At 39.2% G+C, this 21,846-nt stretch overlaps 2 pseudogenes; one reads left to right on the forward strand and one right to left on the reverse strand.

Annotated features, from left to right (window-relative positions):
• The first annotated feature begins 13,028 nt into the window (after nucleotides 1-13,028).
• LOC136118167 (ferritin light chain pseudogene) lies at nucleotides 13,029-13,576 on the forward strand (annotated as a pseudogene).
• A 4,068-nt stretch (nucleotides 13,577-17,644) lies between these two features.
• Nucleotides 17,645-20,785, reverse strand: LOC136128782 (UDP-N-acetylglucosamine--peptide N-acetylglucosaminyltransferase 110 kDa subunit pseudogene; annotated as a pseudogene).
• Nucleotides 20,786-21,846: the final 1,061 nt, after the last annotated feature.

The following is a 21,846-nucleotide window of genomic DNA, read 5'->3' on the forward strand; positions in this document are numbered from 1 at the left end:
ATTTTCCCTTGAATTTGGGCAGGCTTTCCATGGCTTCAAACAATAGAGCAGGGGTGAGTAAATTATGGCTGGTGGGCCAAGTCTAGGCCTCTACCAGCTTTTATAAATGAAGCTTTATTAGAACACAGCCATGTTCCTTAGTATATGTATTGTTTGTGTCTGTTTTCACATCACAGCAGCAGAGCTAAGTAGTTGCAAAAGAGACTTTATAGCTTGTAAAGCCTAAAATATTGACTGTCTGACACTTTATGGAAAAAGATCTCCAATGCCTACAATAGTATATAATGAAAGTGATGCTATGTAACATCTAAGACTAGGTCATAAAAGGTCATGCAGCTTTTGCATGATTCTCGTGGAATACTTGAACCCTGGACACTCATTCTCGGGATACTCTATCTTGAATCCTAACTACTACGTTATGAGAAGTCCAAGCCACATGGGCAGCCATCTATAGGCACTCCAGTCAACAGTCCTTGTTGGGCCCAGTCTTCAAGGGCCAGACATGTGAATTAAAATTATCTAGATGATTCCAGCCCCAGCCATTTGAATCCTCATGAGCTGAGGTTTCAGACATCAGTCATGGAGTAGAGACAAGCCATCTCTGTGTACTGTTTGAATTGCTGACCCACAGAATCTGGGCACATATTAAAAATTTTGTTTATTTCACCCCTAAGTTTGGACTTCATTATTATGTAGCAATAGATAACTATAGCACTGTGTCTGTACACAGATCAACATTTCACAGAGCATATACTTTTAGATGTGAGTGTTGACTGCTCAATTTCTAAGAAAAACGTATACACACATATAAGTACAAAATGTTTATGTATATGTAAATATTAGACCTATATAAACTAATCTATGTTATCCATAAAATGAGGGGGGCCTTGATAATAGCTAACATTTTTTTTCAGTATTTATTGTGTTCCAAGAACTGATAAATTCTTGCATTGTATGAATTTTCTTTTAACCCTCATAGCAACTCCCTGAGAGAAATAATGTTATCTCTATTTTATAGATGAGAAAACTGAGGCAAAAACAGATAACATGCTCAAGAGTACTCAACAAGTAAATTTTAGAGTCAAGATTTGAACCCAAGTTCTCAAGTCTTATATCTCTTACTATTAGTCACCAAGCTATATACTGAGGAAGGGGATGAAAGCTGAAGCCCTTACCTCATGCTCAAAATGTTAGACAGAAGCTTAGCAGGTATGGTTGAAAGAAGATAGGACTAGGAGTTGTAAGTCCAGAGCCTGAGTTATGAAATGAATTCTCCTCTCATCTAGATATAGGTTTGTTTTTAGAAAATGAAGAAGAGTACTGCATATTTTGATTGTTAATTTCTGTAATTAATGATTACCAAAGAATGGAATTTTACCAGGGAGCTATTTTGCAATGACATAAATTATTGATTCAAAATCAAACCTTTATTAAGTCTCCATTGCATCAGAAGTCTTTCCCACTCTTCATTTCTTTTTAAACTCTTTCCTGTCTACTCTTGGCCAAAGCTTGAAGCCTAATTTAACATTTGGAAATAAAATAATGAAATAGTCATAACACAGCAATTCCAATGCCTACTGATATGGAAGCTCTAAATAATTTTTCAGATAATTTAGGAAATTAAAAATATTTACATCACAGATGCAAAGACAGAAATTACTTGTGTAATAAAATAAATGGTGAGACAAAAAGTTATGGTCAAGTAGATTTGTTTAAATATGAACACTAATCTGAGTTCTACCCCTGTGCTAAAACCCAGTGATATGTTGCCTACAGCTTCTAAAGGGGTAGTTCAATGCATTGGGTCAAATTCATGCCATAAAATGTGGTATTAGTAGTAGTACTAGAAGACAGAGTGACTGTCTTCTTTGGGACATAGATGAACACCCCAAGATAGACAATATCAAGGACAAACTATGTAGAATAAGATATTATCTCAGTCCTTGGAACATGTCATCCAGGATAGAACAAGAAGTAGATTTATTATCAAGTACATGAAGCCAGAGACAGTAAGCAATGAGTGGTAGTTGGTTAAAATAGACAGGTTTTAGAAGTAGAGGCACGGATGTAGAAAACAAACCTAGGGTTACCAGGGGATTGTGGCGGGGAGGCTAAATTGGGAGATTGGGACTGAAATATGCACACTACTATACATAAAATAGATAACTAATAAGAACCTGCTCTTCTTATTAGCACAGGGAACTCCATTCAGTACTCTGTAATGGGCTATTTGGAAAAGACTCTAAAAAAAAAAATAAAAGTGGGGCTTCCCTGGTGGCACAGTGGTTGAGGGTCTGCCTGCTGATGCAGGGAACACGGGTTCGTGCCCTGGTCCGGGAAGATCCCACGTGCCGCGGAGCGGCTGGGCCCGTGAGCCATGGCCGCTGAGCCTGCGCGCTGGAGCCTGTGCTCCACAACAGGAGAGGCCACAACAGTGAGAGGCCGGCGTACCGAAAAAAGAAAAAAAAAAAAAGTGGATATGTGTATATGTATAAGTGATTCACTTTGCTGTACACCTGAAACTAACACAACACTGTATATCAACTACACTCCAATAAAATTTTTTTTAAAAAACAGGTTTTAAGAACCACAGTCAGGGAGCAGTGTGGATTGGAAAGACCTGGCAAGAAATATTTCTGCATCCTCAGACAGTGCTCCCCAAGCTGGCTATTGCTAGGGTGAGCATTTAAGAGATCTTTGACCTAAGGAGGACATGAGATTAACAATCTATCCCAATGTGCATGAATTATTCTCCTCGGTGCTATCAGAAATCAGATGGCATCCTAGAGCAGGGGTCAGCAGATCTTTTTTGTAAAGGGTTAGATAGTAAATATTTTGGATTTTCTGTACCATACATCTCCATTGCAACTGCCCATCTGCTGCTGTAGCACAGAAACAGCCATGCACAATACGTTAATGAATGAGTACGGCTGGGTTCAAACAAAACGTTATGTACAAAACCAGGAGTCAAGCGAGATCTGATCAGTGGGCCAGAGTGTGCGGACGCCAGTTCTGGGTCAGTGTTCACAGCTGAATGAGTCATGAGGCCTTAAGTTCCAGTTCTCATTGTACTACTTTCTACCTGGGTGAACTTGGGTTCGTCCTTTTATTTATATGGGCCACTGTATTAGTCAAGGTTCTCCAGAAAAACAGAACCAACAGCATGTGTATACAATGTGCCCATATATACTGGCAGATACAGATCTAGATATCGATATTGATACCTAGATCTATATCCATATCTACATAAAGATAGAGAAAGAGAGAGAGAGATTTTAAACAATTGGTTCACACAATAATAGAGGCTTGGTAAATTCAAAATCTGCAGATTAGTCTGTCTAGAAACTCTAGGAAGAGTTGCAGTTCAATTTCTGTAAGTCTTCTGGCAGAATTCCTTTTTGCGACAGGGAGGTAAGTCTTTGTTTTATTAAGAGCTTCACCTGATTGGATGAGGCCCATGCATATTATGGAGGATAATCTGCTTTACTCAAAGTCTACCACCAATTTAAATATGAATTTCATCCAAAAACACCATCACAGGGACTACCCTGGTGGCAGAGTGGTTAAGAATCCACCTGCCCATGCAGGGGACACGGGTTTGAGCCCTGGTCTGGGAAGATCTCACATGCTGTGGAGCAACTAAGCCTGTGCACCACAGCTGCTGAGCCCATGCACCTAGAGCCCATGCTCTGCAATGAGCCACCGCAATGAGAAGCCCACGCACCACAACAAAGAGGAGCCCTTGCTTGCTGCAAATAGAGAAAGCCCACGTGCAGCAATGAAGACCCAATGCAGCCAAAACTTATAAATAAATAAAACATAAAAATTTTAAAAAACAAAAACACCATCACAGAAATATCCAGAATAATATTTGACCAAATAACAGGGCATGGTGGCCCAGACAAATTGACATGGAAAATTAACCACCTAAGCCATAGTTTTGTCATCTTTTACTGAGAAATTTGACTTATCTGAACTATTTTGATACCTAGAAGATACCTTCTAGAGGTAACACCCTCAGTTTTTTACATGGTAGGCAGCAGAGGGAAAGAGCCCATTTGCCCAGTCAGATGACACCTAAAAGGATAAAATTTTGTCTTCTCTCTCCAACCCACAAGGATGAATGCCAAAAATACATCACTTATATCTGCTTTAGCTAACATAGGATAGGTCTGGAACAGATCTATGCTCCCAGTAAGTCTCATGAAATGCTGTTTCATTAAGGAGACTTTACTTGCTAAGATTAGAAGCCAAAGAGAGTGGTGGATGAAAAACTGCCCAAGGATATAAGTTCATGCTAGGAAGCAGGAGAGAGGATGGGTATCCGAAGATGTGCGCTCTGAGCCAACACTAATTCCACAGCATCAGGTTGTAATTCAGGGAGCCCAACTGCTGGGGTTCTTTTCCCCCTCTTTTTTTCCCCCAAAGAGGGACAAATCAAGCATACTGACAAAGGAAGAGCATTAGTCACCATAGATAAATTCCTTTTTAGAGGTGATCTTGCAAAATGATTTGGCTCAGTGTAGACTGATTTGGCTCCAAAAACCATAAGCTAGAGCATTTCATTCCAGGTCCCTCCTCAAATATCCATGATAGGTAAAAATTTGGCATCAGTAGTTTTTGAAATCTCCCCAGGTGATTATAATACGCAACCAGGGCTGAGGATCTGGAGATGTAGAGAGAATTTAAATTGAACTTTAGTTAAACAGTAAAGCAAGCTCTGACTCTACTGGCTGGAGCTAGACAAGGGATTTAGTGGGATGAGAAGATAAAGTAAATCAAAAGATAAAGTAAATCAGATGCTTTACACCTGTGTTTAGCTAATTGTTACTCAGATAATTCAGACAATCTTACAGCACCTGAACCCTGAAATTCCTTAGTTCTGTTTAAAAAAAGTAACTTTTCAAGTAACTGAACGCTGAGAATCATGTAAATCATAAAGAAAAAGAAATCTTATTTTTTGAATTAGTTTATTTCATATATACTCTTTCACTTTCATGATATTAACTAGTTATCTTTCTTTCCATTTTATGTTTGAGGAAAGTAAGGCTTTAAAAATCTCAGTAATTTGCTCAAGGTCACTTGTTAAGGGTGTGGTAGGCAGCATAATGGCTCCTAAAAATGCCCTCACCCTAATCCCTAGAACCTATTAATATGTTACCTTACATGGTAAAGAGGACTTTGCAGATATGACTGAAGTTATAGACCTTGAGATAGAAAGATTATCCTGGATTACCGCATGGAACAAATCTAATTGCATGAGTCCTTAAAAGCAGAAAACCATTCCCAACTGTAGAAAGAGAAAAAGAGAGATGTCCTAATAGAAGCAGAATCAGAGAGATGCAACATTTTGGGTTTTGTAGGTGGAGAAAGGGGACTCTGAGTCAAGGACTACCAGTGACCGCTGGAAGCGGATAAAGTCCAGAGGACAGAAACACCCCTAAGAGCCTACAGAAAAGAATGTACCTCTGCCAACACTTTTTTTTTTTCTTTTTTAACCATCTATATTAGAGTATAATTGTTTTACAATGGTGTGTTAGTTTCTGCTTCATAACAAAGTGAATCAGCTATACATATACATATATCCACATATCTCCTCCCTCTTGCATCTCCCTACCACCCTCCCTTCCCTATGTCACCCCTCTAGGTGGACACAAAGCACAGAGCTGATCTCCCTGTGCTTTGAGGCTGCTTCCCACTAGCTATCTATTTTACATTTGGTAGTGTATATATGTCCATGCCACTCTCTCACTTCATCCCAGATTACTCTTCCTCCTCCCTGTGTCAAGTCCACTCTCTATGGCTGCGTCTTTATTCCTGCCCTGCCCCTCGGTTCTTCATAACCATTTTTTCTTTTTTTTTTTTATTCTATACATATGTGTTAGCAGACGGTATTTGTTTTTCTCTTTCTGACTTACTTCACTCTGTATGACAGTCTGTAGGTCCATCCACCTCACTACAAATAACTCAATTCCATTTCTTTTTATGGCTGAGTAATATTCCATTGTATATATGTGCCACATCTTTATCCATTCATCTGTCGATCCTGCCAACACTTTTACTCTACTCAATTGAGATCAACATCAGACTTGTAAGGTAATAAATTTACGTTGTTTTGAGCCACTAAATTTGAGGTAATTTGTATGAAAGCAATAAAAAACAAATACAGAGGTCATACAAGAGCCAGGCTATATATTTATACTTAAGTATTTCTGAAATGAATTTAACCTTGTGATTGACAGCAGCAGCAGCAGCTTCCAAGAGATCCCACCACACACCTGAGGCAAAAGCAGCCTAATACAAAGCAGTGACAGCAGCAGGTCACTGTCCCACACTTGGGGTAGAGGGGGACTTGATCTACTATAGCAGCAGCATAGCCTGAATGGGAACCCATCCTCCTGTGGCACTAGTCCCATCAACATTAGTCTAATCTGCTAGCATCTGCTGTGCCAACAGGCCGAACATATACAAACCCTCCAACTCAGTAGCATTAAGTGAGCCAGGCTCAGTGTTTCCTGAAACCCATATCCAATGGCACTGGAAAGCCCAGATATCACCTACTGTTATGAAAACATAAAAAAACAATAACAGAAGACTGGGAACTTCAGAAAGAAAAGGGGAACAATGGAATGGGTGAAAACAAATGGATAAATATAAGAGACTATCATTAGTCTCATGAGTTTCTTAAATTCTATATGATGGTCAAAGCAAAAATGATGACACCATCTGATGGGGTTCTCAATGTAGAGAAAGGAAATACTACAGAAAATCATACTTTAAAACTGGGGAATATTAAGAGACCTAAATGGAAGTAAAATTTTGTAACTTCACTTGAAGTAATAAAACACTGATTCCAGTAGGCTATGATAAGTTACATATGTATACTGTAATGCCAAAAGCAACCACTAAGAAAACTATACAAACAGTATACACAAATGATTATAAATAAATTAAATTAAAATGGACTTATTAAAAATGTTTAAGTAACCCACAAGAAGGCAAAATAAGAGAAACACAGGATTGAGAAACTAAGGTAAAAGACAAAACAAAAAATAAAATGGTAGACCTAATCTTTAACATAGCAATAATTACATTAACTGTAAATGATCTAAATAACCAAGTGAAAGACAGAGATTGGAAGAGTAGATTAAAAAATCACAAGCATGATCCAACTATATACTGTCTATAAGAAGCTTACTTTAAACATCATGATATAGGTAGTTCAAAGTAAAAGGATGAAAATGATATATCATGTGAATGCTAATCAGAAAAAGCAGGAATGCCTATATTAATACTAGATAAAGTAGATTTCAGAGCAAAGGAAATTATTAGGGGCAAAGAGGTTCATTACATAAAGATAACAGGAATAATCCACCTAGATGACCTAGTGATACTAAATGTGTGTGCACCAAACAACAGAAGTTCAAAATACATGAAGCAAACACTGAAAAAGGTTAAAGGAGAAAATTTGAAATCCACAATTATTATTTGAGACTTCAACACAGCAATTTAGAGAACTACTAGAGAGAAAAATCAGCAAGGATATGGAAGAACTGAAAACATCATTAATCAACAGGATATAACTGACATTTAAAGAACACACTCAATAAGAGCAGAATACATATTCAAGCATCCATGGAACATTCACTCATATACCATATACTGGGTGATAAAAAAAATTAACAGATTTTAAAGAATTAAAATCATAGAGAGTATATTCTCTAGCCATAATGGAATCAGACTAGCAATCAATAACAGAAAGACAACATGAAAATCTTCAATCACATAAAAACTAAACATCACAATTCCAAATAACTCATGGGTAAAAAAGACAGCGTCAAGGAAAAAATTTTAAATGCAGAGAATAAAAGAAAATGGAGATATAACAGATCAAAGTTTGTGGAATGAAGTGAAAGCAATGCTGAAAGGGAAGTTTATAGTACTAAATTGGGAAAGAAAATATTTCAAAGCAATAATCTAATTTTCTATATTAAAATAGTAAAAAAAAAAAGGAAGAGGAAAAAACACTAAACAAGCAGAAAGAAGGAAATAATAAAGATGAAACAGAAATCCATGAAACTGAAAAGAGGAAAACATGGGGCAAAAAATCAATGAAACAAAAGGCTGGTTCTTTGAAATAAACAATCTAATCAATAAAGATCTAGCAAGACTGATAAAGATAAGAAGAGAGACGGCACAAATCACAGATATCAGAAATGCAACCAGGGATACCATGACGTGTCCTGCAGGTTAATAAGGGACAAGTTATTATGAACAAGTCTACACTATAAATTCAAAAATGTAGATGAAATGGACCAATGCTTCTACACCCAAAACTACCAAAACTCAGCCAAGATGAAATAGATAATCTCAATTTTCCTGTAACCATTAGAAACACGGATTTTTCATTTAAAAACTCCCAAAAGAAATATTCAGGCTTAGATGTTTCACTTTTACCCAAGACTTAAAGAATTAACACCAACTTTACATGATTTGATAAGAAATAGAAGTAGAGGGAACAGTTCCTAATTAATTTTATGAAGCCAGTATTACCTTGATACCAAAACCAGACAAGGATAGTATAGAAAGAAGAAAACTACAGACCAATATGTTTTATGAAATTGGCTGTAAAAATCCTCAGCCAGATATTAGCAAATTAAATTCAGAAATATATAAAAAGAATAATATACCATGACCAAGTGGTATTTATTCCAGTTATACAAAGTTGGTTTAATATTTGAAAATCAAACAGTGTAAGTAATCCACCATATCTAATAGATTAAGGGGGAAAAGTCATGTGATCCTATCCATTAATGCAGAGAAAGCATTTGACAAAATCCAATCCCATTCATGATTTTAAAATAAGAAGAAAAAGAACCCCAAGCAACTAGGAATAGAAAAGGAACATACTGAAACTCATAAAGAGGATCTACAAACAACCTATACTGACATTATATTTAACTGTGAAAGACTGGATGCTTTCTCTGTAAGATCAGAAACAAGGCACCGATATCTGCTCTCACCACTTTTATTAAATATATTACTGGAGGTTCTAGTAAGAAAATAAAGCAAAAATAAATAAATAAATTTAAAAGTTAAATTTTTAAAAAGCTTATTTAAAAGATAAAAGGACTATTCCTACTATGTTGAATAGGAAGGAACATATCCTACTGAATGTTGAATAGTAATATATCCTATTATATTGGATAAGGAAAAGTAAAACTGTATCTGAAGATGAGATGATAATCTAAATGGAGAAAATACCAAGGAATCCACAAAAAGCTTGAGAAATATTAGTTTGTAAATGTTTTAGAGTACAAGATCAACACAATTTTATCAAATTATATATTAATAACAAATGTGTAAAAGCGTAAATAAAAATATGTGATGTCATTTACAACTGACCTAAGTAAATACTTAAATATAAGCCCAATAAGACATCTATAGGACCTCTATACTGAAAATTACAAAATGCTGATGAAGAAAAATTTTAAAGTCCCAAACAAATAGGGAGACATACCTTGTTCATGGATTAGAAAACACAACATAATAAAGATGTCAATTCTCCCCAAGTTAAGAGGCTTAACACAATTACTCTTAAAATGCCCTCAAGGTTTTTGTGGATATAGACAAGCTTATTCTAAGATTTATATGGTAAGAAGCGGCTGAAGAATAGCTAAAACAATTTGTAAAGGATTAAAATGGGAGGAATTAATCTACTCAATTTCAAGATTTTGCAGTAATGAGGGAGGGTAGATACACAGATCAATGGAATGGAATAGAGAACCCAGAAATAGACTGACATAAATACATTTAACTTGTTTTTGACAGCAGTGCAAAAGCTATCAAGGAAGAATAGACTTTTCAAAAAATGGTACTGAAACAGTTGGACATCCCTCGACAAAAACAAACAAACAAAAAATGAACCTTAACCTAAACCTCCACACCTTACACAAAAATTAAATCAAAGTGGATCATAATCTTAAATGTAGAAGCAGGACATTTTTAGAAAAAAAAATAGCAGAAAATCTTTGGCATCTAGAACTAGGTGAATAATTCTTGGACTTGACACCAAAAGTATGATCAATAAAAGCAAAAACTGATAAATTGGATCTCATCAAAATGAGTTAAAAATGCTTCATAGAAGATCCTTTTAAGTGGATGAAAACTCAAATTGCACAGTGGGAAAACATATTTGAAAATCCCATGAGACAAATGACTTGTATCTATAATATACAAAGAACTCTCCAAACAACTTTAAAAAATCCAACTAGAAAATAGGCAGAAGACAGGAACAGACATTTCATGGAAGAGAATATACACATGGCAAAGAAGCACATGAAAAGATGCTCAACATCATTAGCCATTAGGGAAATGCAAATTAAGACCATAATGAGATGTCAGAGAACAACTAAAATTAAAGTATAGTGACAACATCAAATGCTGGCGAGTACGTAGAAAAATTATATCACATCACTGGTGGGAAAATAAAATGGTTTAGCCACTCTGAGAAACAGCTTGACAGTCTCTTTTAATCCTAAAAGTAGATTCACCCTACAATGCAGTACTTGTACTCTTGAGCATTTATCCAAAAGAAACAAAAACTTAATTAAGTTCCCACAGAAATTTACACATAAATGTTCATAGCAGTTTTATTTATAATAGCCAAAAACTGGCAACTACCCAAATGTCTTTCAATGGATGAATGTTGAAACAAACTGTGATAAAATCTTATGATAGAATACTACCGAGCAACAAAAAGGAACAAATTATTAATATATGCAAAAATTGAAATGAACTTCAAGGGAACGATGCCGAGGGAAAATTTTTAAAAAGCCAATCTCCAAAGATTAAGTAATTCATGATTATGTTTGCATATTATTCTTAAAATAACAAAACTGTGGAGATGGAGAACAGATTAGAAGTTGCCAAGGGTTAGAGATGAGGGTAGAAGGTAGAGCGGGGTAACTTTGTGAGGTTTTTGTGGTCGCAGTACAAATAATACAGCAATCTTAGTTTTAATCCCTAAAGATTTTTAAAAGCAATTCCTAATAAGAGGTGTCCAGATATTCAGCAATGGCAGCAGATTGGAGGTATAGCTCCCCAACATGACAACTTCAAGAGATTGTACTAATTCAACGCATATGTTAATTTAAAAAAGGCCAGTCACAATACTTAAATGGTATATATCTTAACAATATTATACTAAGTATCCAGCTATACCAGAAGGACTAGCAGGATTTTCTGTACATTCAATCTTATTTAAGACAGTAAATCTTATAATAAGACAGTTAAAAAAGAAAAAAAAAACAAAACCTCAACTACAGTTGGATATTCTCATAGGAAGATGAGGTGAAAATATGCAGCAGCGGTTCAAAAGCTTAAGCAGTGGCACCTAAATTTGGTTGCACATTAGAATCATCTGAAGCACTTTTAAAAACCCTCACACTGACGGCTGGTCATCGTAGACCAATAAAATCATTTTAAATCTCCTCAGACGATGCCAGTGTCTAGCCAGAACTGAGAACCAGCGGACTAAGCAGAAGGGGATGTTTCTACAAAGATCTCTTAACAATAAGTCCTTTCACCCAATCAGATTTACCTCTCCGCAAAGGGCTAAAGAACGCTAGATGTTGTCCATACTTGCTTAGCTTTAATTAGCACTTGTGACTTGCCCAAAACCTAGATCATGTTTCCCCTAAATTTCATGTTATTCCCTACGTTTTTCAAACCCAGGGCTAAGGGGTTTGCCAGGATGAGATTTTAAGTGCTCACACAGGGGAAGTCCCTGGCAAACCAGGACAGCGGTCACTCTACATTGAAATGTAAAGCATCCTAAATAACCCTGCCACTGCTCCCAGATCCTAGTCTGTGCCAACCAGTGGAGAAAAGGCATTCTCCATTACTACCACGGCAAATGCTGCTGTACTTGCCTTGGCTGGTCCCTATCTTTTCCAGGCACCACTCCCCTTCACCTGCTGGTGGACACTTTGGCCAGCTGACAATGCAGATATTTTCATTTTATTTAATGCGAATAAAAATCATCTGGAGGGCCTGTTATAACAGAGATCACTGAGCCCCACCAGAGTTGCTGATTCCATAGGGCTGGGACAGGGCCCTAAAACTTGAATATCTGACACATTATTAGGGGACGCTGGTAAGGCTGGTCAGGTTGTTACCGAATGCAGGTTCGTGTGTCTGAAGCACAGTGAGGCCAAACAAACCTAAAAGTTGGAGTCTGGAGCAGAGAAAGGTTTATTGCAGGATCTAGCAAGGAGAGGGGTGGCCCGTGTTCCAAAAACCCCTGAAATCTCCAGAGGATTTCAGCAAAGCATTTTTAAAGACCAGGTGAGGGAGGGACGTCCCAGGGAATGTGATCAGCTTGTGCACAATCCTCTGATTGGTTGATGTGGAGGCCACAGGGCAGGTAACATTATCCATCCTTAGGTGCCAGAAGGTCTGGGGGCTACGTGCTCGTGATCATCAAGGAGTTAATTTCTTCCATTGGGTGGTGGTTTTTAGCATCTGAAAACTCAAGAAATATGCCTGAGATACTATTATCTGAGTACTTCAGAGAGGAACTACAGCAGAGGATATGGGCGATGGGTCTGTCCTAGGAAGGCCCCATAGGGTACTGCTTGGTTACAAGGTGACCATACGTTGAGAACTACTGCTCTAGTGGCTTGGAATGTTAAGAAAGTAATGGAAGAATCCCTTCCCAGATCTAGATTCTAGTATCGCCAGCTATTTTGGTGGGGGGAAGGGTAAGTTTTGTCCTTTCTTGGACTTCTTGTTCATTTATATCAAAGCCTATTTGAGGCAGTGCGCTCGGCGGTCCTGCAGATCTGTCTTTTGCTTCAACAGTGTTTGGAATGAACAGACCCAGGGACGCTCCTTGCTCCAGCCCCCGACCACCCTTCAACCTTTCTTCCTGTCGCAACCTTTGGAATCAGCCACTCAGCTATCCTCAGCCTCCAGGACAGACCAACACCGTTTTTTTGAGACTAGCTCCTTATCACTGATCAACCATGAATTCCCAGGTTCGTCGGAATTATTCCATCGAGGTGGAGGCCGCCGTCCACCGCCTGTTCAACATGCATCTGTGGACACTTACCTCTCTCTGAGCTTCTATTTCGACAGCAACAATGAGATTCTGGACAGTGTGGGCCACATTTTTCGCCAACTGGCTGAGGAGAAGTGTGAGGGTGCCCAGCGTCTCTTGAAAATGCAAAACCAGTGCTGCGACCGCGCCCTCTTCCAGGATACGCGGAAGCCTTCTCAAGATGAGTGGGGTAAAACCCAGGACGCTGTGGAAGCCGCCATTCTTAGGGAGAAGAACCTGAACCAGGCACTATCGGATCTGCGCGCCCTGGGTTCCGCCCGCGCAGACTCCCACCTCTGTGACTTCCTGGAGAGCCGCTTCCTGGAGGAGCAGGTGAACCTCATCAAGAAGATGGGCGACCACCTGACCAACCTCTGCAGGCTGGCTGGTCCGCAGGCTGTGCTGGGCGAGTATGTCTTTGAAAGGCTCAGCCTCGAGCACAAACAGGAGTCTCCGAAGTCCAGCGGCCTCTGAGGAGCCCCTCTGGCATCAGAGCTTCTGCCTGAAGCCCCGCTCTGCAGACACTAGGCAGCTTTGTAACTGCCCTGGAGCCCTCTCCCAAGCCTTGGACCAAATGGAGACAACGCTTTTTGCAGAAGAAAACAAAAAAAGCCTATTTGAAACACAAACAGAATAAAGAGTAATAAATAAATAAATAAATAAATATATATTCATGTTCTTTTAACATATGAATTGCCCCACTTCATCTGTGTGAAATAAGTTTGTTCCCGTTATTGTGCTGGTTCTCAAGCTTTGCTGCTCGTATGAATTACCTAAAGAGCTTTTAAGAAAAACATTGGTGTCTGGGTCCCAGCCCCAGAGATTTTGATTCAGTAGGTCTACGGAGGAGCCTGGGCACGGGGAGGTCTCAGAGTTCCCCAGGTGATTCTAATGTTCAGCAACTGTGTGAACCACCTCTTGGCTTCAATCCAGCTAGTGATCAGATATTAAATCTAAGACACATGGGCTAGTGCGTGAGCTCTGTTGCTAGGTGTATTCCATTTTCTTCCTCCTGGAAGATTCGTGCCAGGGAAAATGATTGATAGTTGTGTTACTTCTCTGAAATGGATTGAAATTTCCAATTAGCGTGAACAGGGGAGGGTGAGTGGGTGAATGCAATAAGGTGGATCATTTACGTATTGCCCTATGTGTAAAAGGCTTTTGCAACTGAGGTCTGCCCTACTTTTCATGCTAATGGTAATGCTTGTCCTCCTAATGCAGCTGTAAACTTCATAAGCCCATAGGTAGACAGCATTACAAAATATTTACCCCTCCCCACTGGCTCACTCTCAAGCTTCACTCCCCTTCCCCAATACACAAATGTACATCAATGCGCTTGAGACCAATATCAACATATTGACCTTCAATTCTTCTACTTTGCAGCTTCCCTCTTATCAGGAGGTGTCAGCATTTAGTGAAAGGACAAATGCTTGCCTCCTGGTGAATAATGTAGACAATGCCTCCAAGAGACAAATAGCCCTTAGGGAGGGGGAAAAAGTCTTTCAAAAAGGTTGATGCCCAGAGGAGGCATTTCCAGTCATCTCAGCTTAGAGGTCAAATATCCAAAATAAAAAAAGGTTAAAAAAAGAAGAAGAAAGCAAGGAAGAAAAGAAGGAAACAATTTTCTTATCTCATAGTAATAAGGCAGTTTTCCTTAAAAAAAAAAGACTTAAGTCTTAAATTCTCTTTCCTAATCAAAATGTGCTTTTCCGTCTTTAGACTATTCCTCTTATATCCTGTATTATTCATGATGTGTAATTTCTTGAAATAACACATGGCTGAAAACAGAAGCTAACCTCTTGTCCACTATGAATTAAATCTTCTTTTCCTAGGACCCGTCTACAATGTACAATTTGGGGTTTGCCAACATAATTATTTTCTCTGAAATAAGTTACAGCATTTTGCCTTTTCAATATATAGTTATACAATATATTGTTAACACAACATAGTTAATATAGTCAATATAGTAAATACAATTCTAACACACATGATGCCACTTTGGTGATTTTCTTCATCCATGTAATTCTGAAATTTGACAGTATAGTTTTCATATTCTAATGAGCTGAGTATTACCTTTGCAAGGATAGAAAAATGAAATACATTCATAATATTCTTGTGTGGTTTGCCCCTGGGGTGGATTACCATAATGGGGGGGATATTTGAGCCTTTCCCCAAGTCATTAAAAAACCTCCAGCGAGCAGCCCCTTGTCCTCTCCAGGGAGTGGGGGGAAAGGATCTTTAATCATAAATAATCCTGGGGGGAGAAATCTCAGAAATAAGACATCTGCTTCTGTGCCTTGTTGTTTTGCAGAATAGCAGTGATTGCTTTAGCAGCTTCTATTGCCATGTGTGTACAATAAGTAAATGAACATAAAATTGAATGAACGCATAAAAGGATAAACCCACCCAGCTTAACAAATCCACTCTCACCTGCTGTGCCCTGAAACATGAAAGAAGGAATCACGGGATCATAAGGATTAATAAAATAACAGTCTCTCTTAACAATATTGACAGGAGGTATAAGGATAATTTGCCTGATGTGGGACCAACAGCTTAACTGCTTAATTCTTTTTTTTTTTTTAAGGGCAACTCATTCATTTATAGTTTAAAGATTGCAAGACAACATCTGAACTTCTGTAGCACAATTTAAATCTTTTACTTTTTTGATAAAGCAGAGTATAATAGAAAAAACAATTAGTTTCCAGTAATATCCACATCTCTATTCAGAATTATGTCTTCCACAGACATGGAAAAAAAAGCCTGCTACAATAAGCAAAGCTTCAACACAGCTGCTACTTTTCGGGCCAGGGAAAGGTTCATCCCTATAGGAGGATGATGTGCTATGTAAAATGGCTGCAAGGTCACAGCCTTGAGGGCATTGGAAGTCTATTATCCTATTCCACATTAAGTAGTTTGGTGAACTTCAAAACCTGAGACTCCTTGCTCAGGTTCTGGTTAACAGTACAAATTTTTCAGAAATTCAAGTTCTTATTAATCAATAATTTGTCAGCTAGGATACATTCAGGCATCAGCTGCAACTACAGAATAGGTGCACTGCCTCAGCGCTTTGAAAAGACATAATCTAGAACACTACTAGCAGGCAAAATATCTGTTAGTAGACAGCATATGTGCAGTAGAGCAAGACAAAAACATATATTCATATGTTGGCTTGTTTAAGCCTCAAGCCCTCGATCCTTTGTTGAAATACAATAATTTCATTCCTATGGTTTTCAATACCAAAAACTCAACCTCCAGGAGGGCTAAAGTCTAATTTGTACTCCAAACCAAGTAGCAGTGCAGTTCGCTACTACTGAGGCTGAATCCATAAAGACTTCAAGACCACGTCCAGAAGACAAGTTATTACATATAATACCCTAGAAGGTCTGAAACATAATTATCATATACATAGCTGGTCCTTCAGAGCTTTTTACCTATAACTGTTTTTTGATGAAAGTTATTTAATGTACTGGAGGTAACTGTGACTTACTGATCAAATATTTGAATACTTATACTTACCTGGGATTTCATTTCTGCTGAAAGAAAAAGGAAGAACAGGACTCACTTAAAAAAAACCAAACTTTAGAAATGAAAGTAAAAATCTTATCACACACTATCACTTTTGGAAGCAGCATAGAGGGGCAGTCAACGGTAAAACACTGGTGAAATAGGTCAAAACTCTGGGCCAAAATCCATCATTATTATCATCAGTGACAGTACCACAACTGTGCCCTTCAGAATTAATAATCACTCCTAAGAATTTTCATTTGGCACCAGATGATGCGTTTAAGAGAAACACTCTGGGAGGTTTTGAATCAGACTTGGTTTTTTGTTAGCCAAGTTACAGGAGAATTTTTAAAGTGGGGGGAAGGGAAGAAGGAAACGGACCAGAAAAAGAATTTAAGCCATCATCTATAAACCAACAAAGCACTGATAGTTCCAAACATTATGTCAGACACTAAAATGACTGATATAGGCTCAAGTGGTTTATAAAACCTATAAAAAGACTACACCAGCAAAGTCCCCATATCTGTAGAGTTCAGAAACTAAAACAAGGAATATTTTAGCTTAAAACCTTATCTCAAGAGAATCATATACACTTGACATGAATAAAAATATCTAAAACCAAACATTTTAAAAAGCCCCAATACCCAAAATATAAAGAAAAAATTTAATTCAGAAGACTCAACCAATCCATGATAATCACAAAACGGCTGGGCAATCTCTATCTCCCTTCCACACTAACCATCCATCCCATGGAAGACCAAGGGAGATCAGACCTTCCAGACTTACCTTCCAGACCTTCCAGACACCGGGCTGCTGCAAAATTCTATGGAGACTCCTTGTGGAACAGCAGTTTCCCATCTCTTGTATCTCTCCCTATCATGATCATGCAGGAAGCAAGTCTGGCTGTGCTATTTCTTATCATTGTCTGTCACCCATCTGCAACATGGTATTGTACAGATAAGGAGAAAGTAGTTGCCTTTCCCTCAGAAGGTTGAGGCTCAGGTACAGGGGTAATTCTCCTGTGCACAAAGTCATTATTTAGGCCGACTCAGTGACTTCAACAGGCTTAATCATGTGATCAGGTTTGTTGCCAGCTGCATAATGCTCCCACATCTGTAGATAGAGCCGCTCTAGGTCCATTGTGTATTGTTTGGTGTTGAATAGAGGGCTAGATGTTCTCTGCTTCCAGACTTTGCCACGAACTTTCTTCAGGTATTCTAGATCAGTTCCCAGTTTCACAGCTATGTCTTCATATTCTTGTCTATTTTTAGCAATAAGCTCAAGACAGCCTAAACAAGTGAGCTGGGAAGCTGCAACTCGGGAAGCAAGAGTCTCTCCTGGCATAGTCACCATGGGTGTCCCTGACCAAAGGACATCCATCCCTGTGGTGTGTCCATTACAGAGTGGAGTGTCCAAGCAGACATCAGCCAGCTGGCCTCTCCGAACATGTTCCTCTTTAGGAGCAACAGGTGAAAAAATGATACGGTTCTGGGGAAGGCCCATATTTTGTGCGTACTGTTGAATATTAGGTTCTCCTACTGCTGGAAAACGCAACAGCCACAGTACACTATTGGGTACACGCTTCAGAATATTTGCCCACATCTGCAAAGTAGATGGGTCAATTTTATACAACTGATTGAAGTTACAGTACACGATGGCATCTTCCGGTAACCCGTACTGAGAACGTGTGGTTACAATAATGGTACGGGGAACCTCCTCTCCAGTGGCAGCCTTAACGTTGATCTGGGTAGTTGCCAGCCCATTGCTAATACTGAATCCATTAATTGTTATCTGAATTTGTCTTCTGTTAATCATTTCAATAACTGCTTCTCCAATAGTATTCATTGCAATGACAGGCATATTAAGAGCTGTATTACTGCTTTCTGCGTTGTGCCCTCTATCAGGACACTTCATCTTGACAATTTGCACATCTGGGAGACTATCAAGAAATGCTTTGAGGTCGATGCCATTCAGCACAATCCGATTGTCATAAATGTGCCCATTGGACTTAAAATCGATGACTGCTTTCTTCTTCAGGTGAGGGAACATATTAGCATGATCACCAATAAAGAAAGTATGGGGCATATAAGCCAGTTTCTCAGAATACTGCTCAGCAACTTCAGCAGGTGAAGTTTCCTGATCAGTGATGATATAATCCATGAAAAGCACACCACTGGTCCCAGGGTAGCCCAGCCACATTGCCTGAATAGGAGCTGGCCTGAGAGCAAAGAGTTCATTTCGAGCACCCCTGGTATAACCATTCATATTTACAAGGATGTGTATACCATCTTGATGGATGCGATCAGCTGCTTTCCCATTGCATGGAATCTGAGAAAGATCAATGAAATGATGGGCTTCTGCCATCAGCTTCGCTCGGAAGTTTGTGCCATCATCTGGGCTCAGGGCATAACAGAATACCTCAAATTTATCAGGATTGTGCATGCCTGGAATAGACTGCATAAGATGAGAAGTAGGATGATTCCCAAAGTCAGAACTCACGTATCCTACACACAGTCGACCATCACTGAGCTTCAAGTCTTTTGGATGTTCGTACGGTGGTTTATGAAGGACATTTATCTTATCCAAGCAGAGGTTCCCATGGCTCTCAGCAATAGCCTTCCTGAAGCAATGAGAAAGAGGATAGAGCATACTATGATGAGGCTGCACAGAAGGCAACCTATTCTTCTCCAGCTGGTCAGCCACGATACTGACCAACTTCTTCATTCGCTCATCATAGTCTGTCCAATCACAGACAATCTGCAGGCAATGAGCCAAATTACAATAAGCGTCTGGAAAATCAGGTTTAAGCTTCAGAGCAGTGCGATAAGAAGCAATTGCTTCTAGAATATTCCCTGAATCCTTGTGAATGGAAGCCAGACTGCTGTGGGCATCGGCAAATGCAGGGTTGATCTGAATGGCACGAGTATAACACTGCAAGGCTCCCTGAACATCCTGCATCTCCTTTAGAGTGTTTCCCATGTTACAGTAGGCGTCAGCAAAGGTAGGACTGATTCGAACAGCCTCCTTATAATGCATCAGAGCTTCCTGCAGTTTTCCCTGCTGTTGCAATACACTTGCTAAATTTGAATGGGCAGCAGCAAACTCTGGGAAGACTTCTAATGCTTTACAATACAAGCGAACTGCCTCTTCAATGTTTCCCTGGTCTCGGTTGATATTGGCTAGGTTATTCAGAGTGTCTGCATGGGTGGGACACAGCCAGAGAGCTGTCTTATAACAGTCTTCTGCTTCGGCAACACTGCCCTTCTCTTTGAGAGCGTTGGCTAGGTTGCAGTAAGCATCAGGGAAATGTGGTTGCAATTCAATAGCTCGCCTGTAGGTGTCTATTGCCAGATCCATCAGGCCTTGCGCATAGTATACACCAGCCAGGTTGCCATGTACCACTGCATGATTTGGACTCAAGCTTATGGCACGAAGGTAAGCTGCCACAGCTCTGTCAAAAATCCGTGCCTCTTTCAAGACATTTCCTAAATTGATATAAGCATCCAGAAAATTGGGGTCAAGGTTAACAGCCTTTTCAAAGTGATGAATTGCAAGCCAAATCTCCCCTTGTGCATTGAAAACACAGCCAAGATTACTCCAAGCTACTGCAAAGTTCGGTTGTGTCTCAATTGCTTTCACATAACATGCCTTGGCTTCTTCCAAGCGACCCAGGGCTTTGAGCAGGTCCCCTAGGTCACTGCAAACACAGTACAAATCAGGATTGTACTGAAGGGCAGAGACGTAAGCTTGTACTGCCCCTTCCATGTCGCCTGCTGCTACCAAAGCGGCTGCCAGGTTAATATAACCATCGATGAAGTCTCGTTTGAGACGCAATGCATGCCGGTAATGCTGAATTGCTTCCTGCAACTGCCCTCTTTCCTTGTACACATTCCCCAAATTCGAATAGGCTTCTGCCAGAAGAGGGTTCTGTTTAATTGCCAGAGTACTAAAGTGGGCAGATCTGTCCAGCCTTCGACACTGGAAGTGTAGAGATGAAAGTAATAAAAGTACTCCAGTATTGTCTGGCTCTTGTCTCCAGAGCTGCATGCAGTGTCTCTCAGCTGCCTCAAAATCTCCTGCCTGATATTCCTGATGTGCCAACTCAGCTAACCCTCGGAAGGAAAGCATACGTCTCGTTGGTTCTGTGCTGTCGGCCACGTTGCCCACAGAAGACGCCATCTGGAGCTTCTGGAGAGAGTGAGAAAAGGGGGTAATTGAGTCCCGCTGCCGCCACTACTGGCAAGAATGTTTCTAGAGGTAGCAAACACGAGCGCAGCAGCCGTACCACTGCTTTGGCAGGCTTAAGCGGCGGCAACAGTTACAGGCACCAAACCTTAGGAACTCTGGTTGGCCATCTACCTCTCACGCTCTCGAAATCTTAATTCTTAACCCTGCCCTCTTCCACCATTTTTCTCCTAATAAGGGAATAAAAATTACCTATACACTTGCCTTAGAAGAAATCAAAAGTCAGTAGTCCAAACACTTCTTAAAATTTTGTTTTCTGTCCAGTTGGAAATGAAATACATGATTGAGTTTTCTTCATTATTCACATAGTCAATGTGGAAAACATTAGGGCCATGAATTTCAATACGGTAAGATCAGAAAATTTTAAATTGGCCTTCCCAAACCACTAATAAGTAACCGATATTGTATATAATGCTAAAATCTTAGAGACTGAGTTTGATATTTAAAAAGTTCTGAAAACATTAGCTAATTTCTCCTCATCATATTTCTCATGCCTCAAACCTGAGTATTACTTTTTTAAAAATAAATTTATTTTTTTTTATTTATTTATTTTTATTTTGTCTGCGTTGGGTCTTCAATGCTGCATGCGGGTTTTCTCTAATTGCGGCGAGCGGGGGCTACTCTTTGTTGTGGTGCACGGGCTTCTCATCACAGTAGCTTCTATTTTTGTTCCACAACTCCTTTTTAGGTCCTACGAAGAACCCTAGAAATTAGTTCATGTAATTATAGGTTTTTGCAAAATTGTCAAAAGTGAGATATTTTAACTTCCATCAGGTAAGACCAGCGTCTCTTTCTTTGCCAATTTTCCTTCTATTATATTCCGCTATGTTGGATCATATTGGAATGGCCACAGGCTTTTTGTGAAATCTGGCTAAGGAGATGTTTCAAGTGAGGCTATTATGTGATTTTCAGACATCACCATATGTAATTGACTATACACTATCCCATTACAGGAATAACTTCCAGTACTCTTACTGACTACTCTACTGATTTAA

This window comes from Phocoena phocoena, chromosome 1, assembly GCF_963924675.1.
Source record: "Phocoena phocoena chromosome 1, mPhoPho1.1, whole genome shotgun sequence".
NCBI classification, from domain to species: Eukaryota; Metazoa; Chordata; class Mammalia; order Artiodactyla; family Phocoenidae; genus Phocoena; species Phocoena phocoena.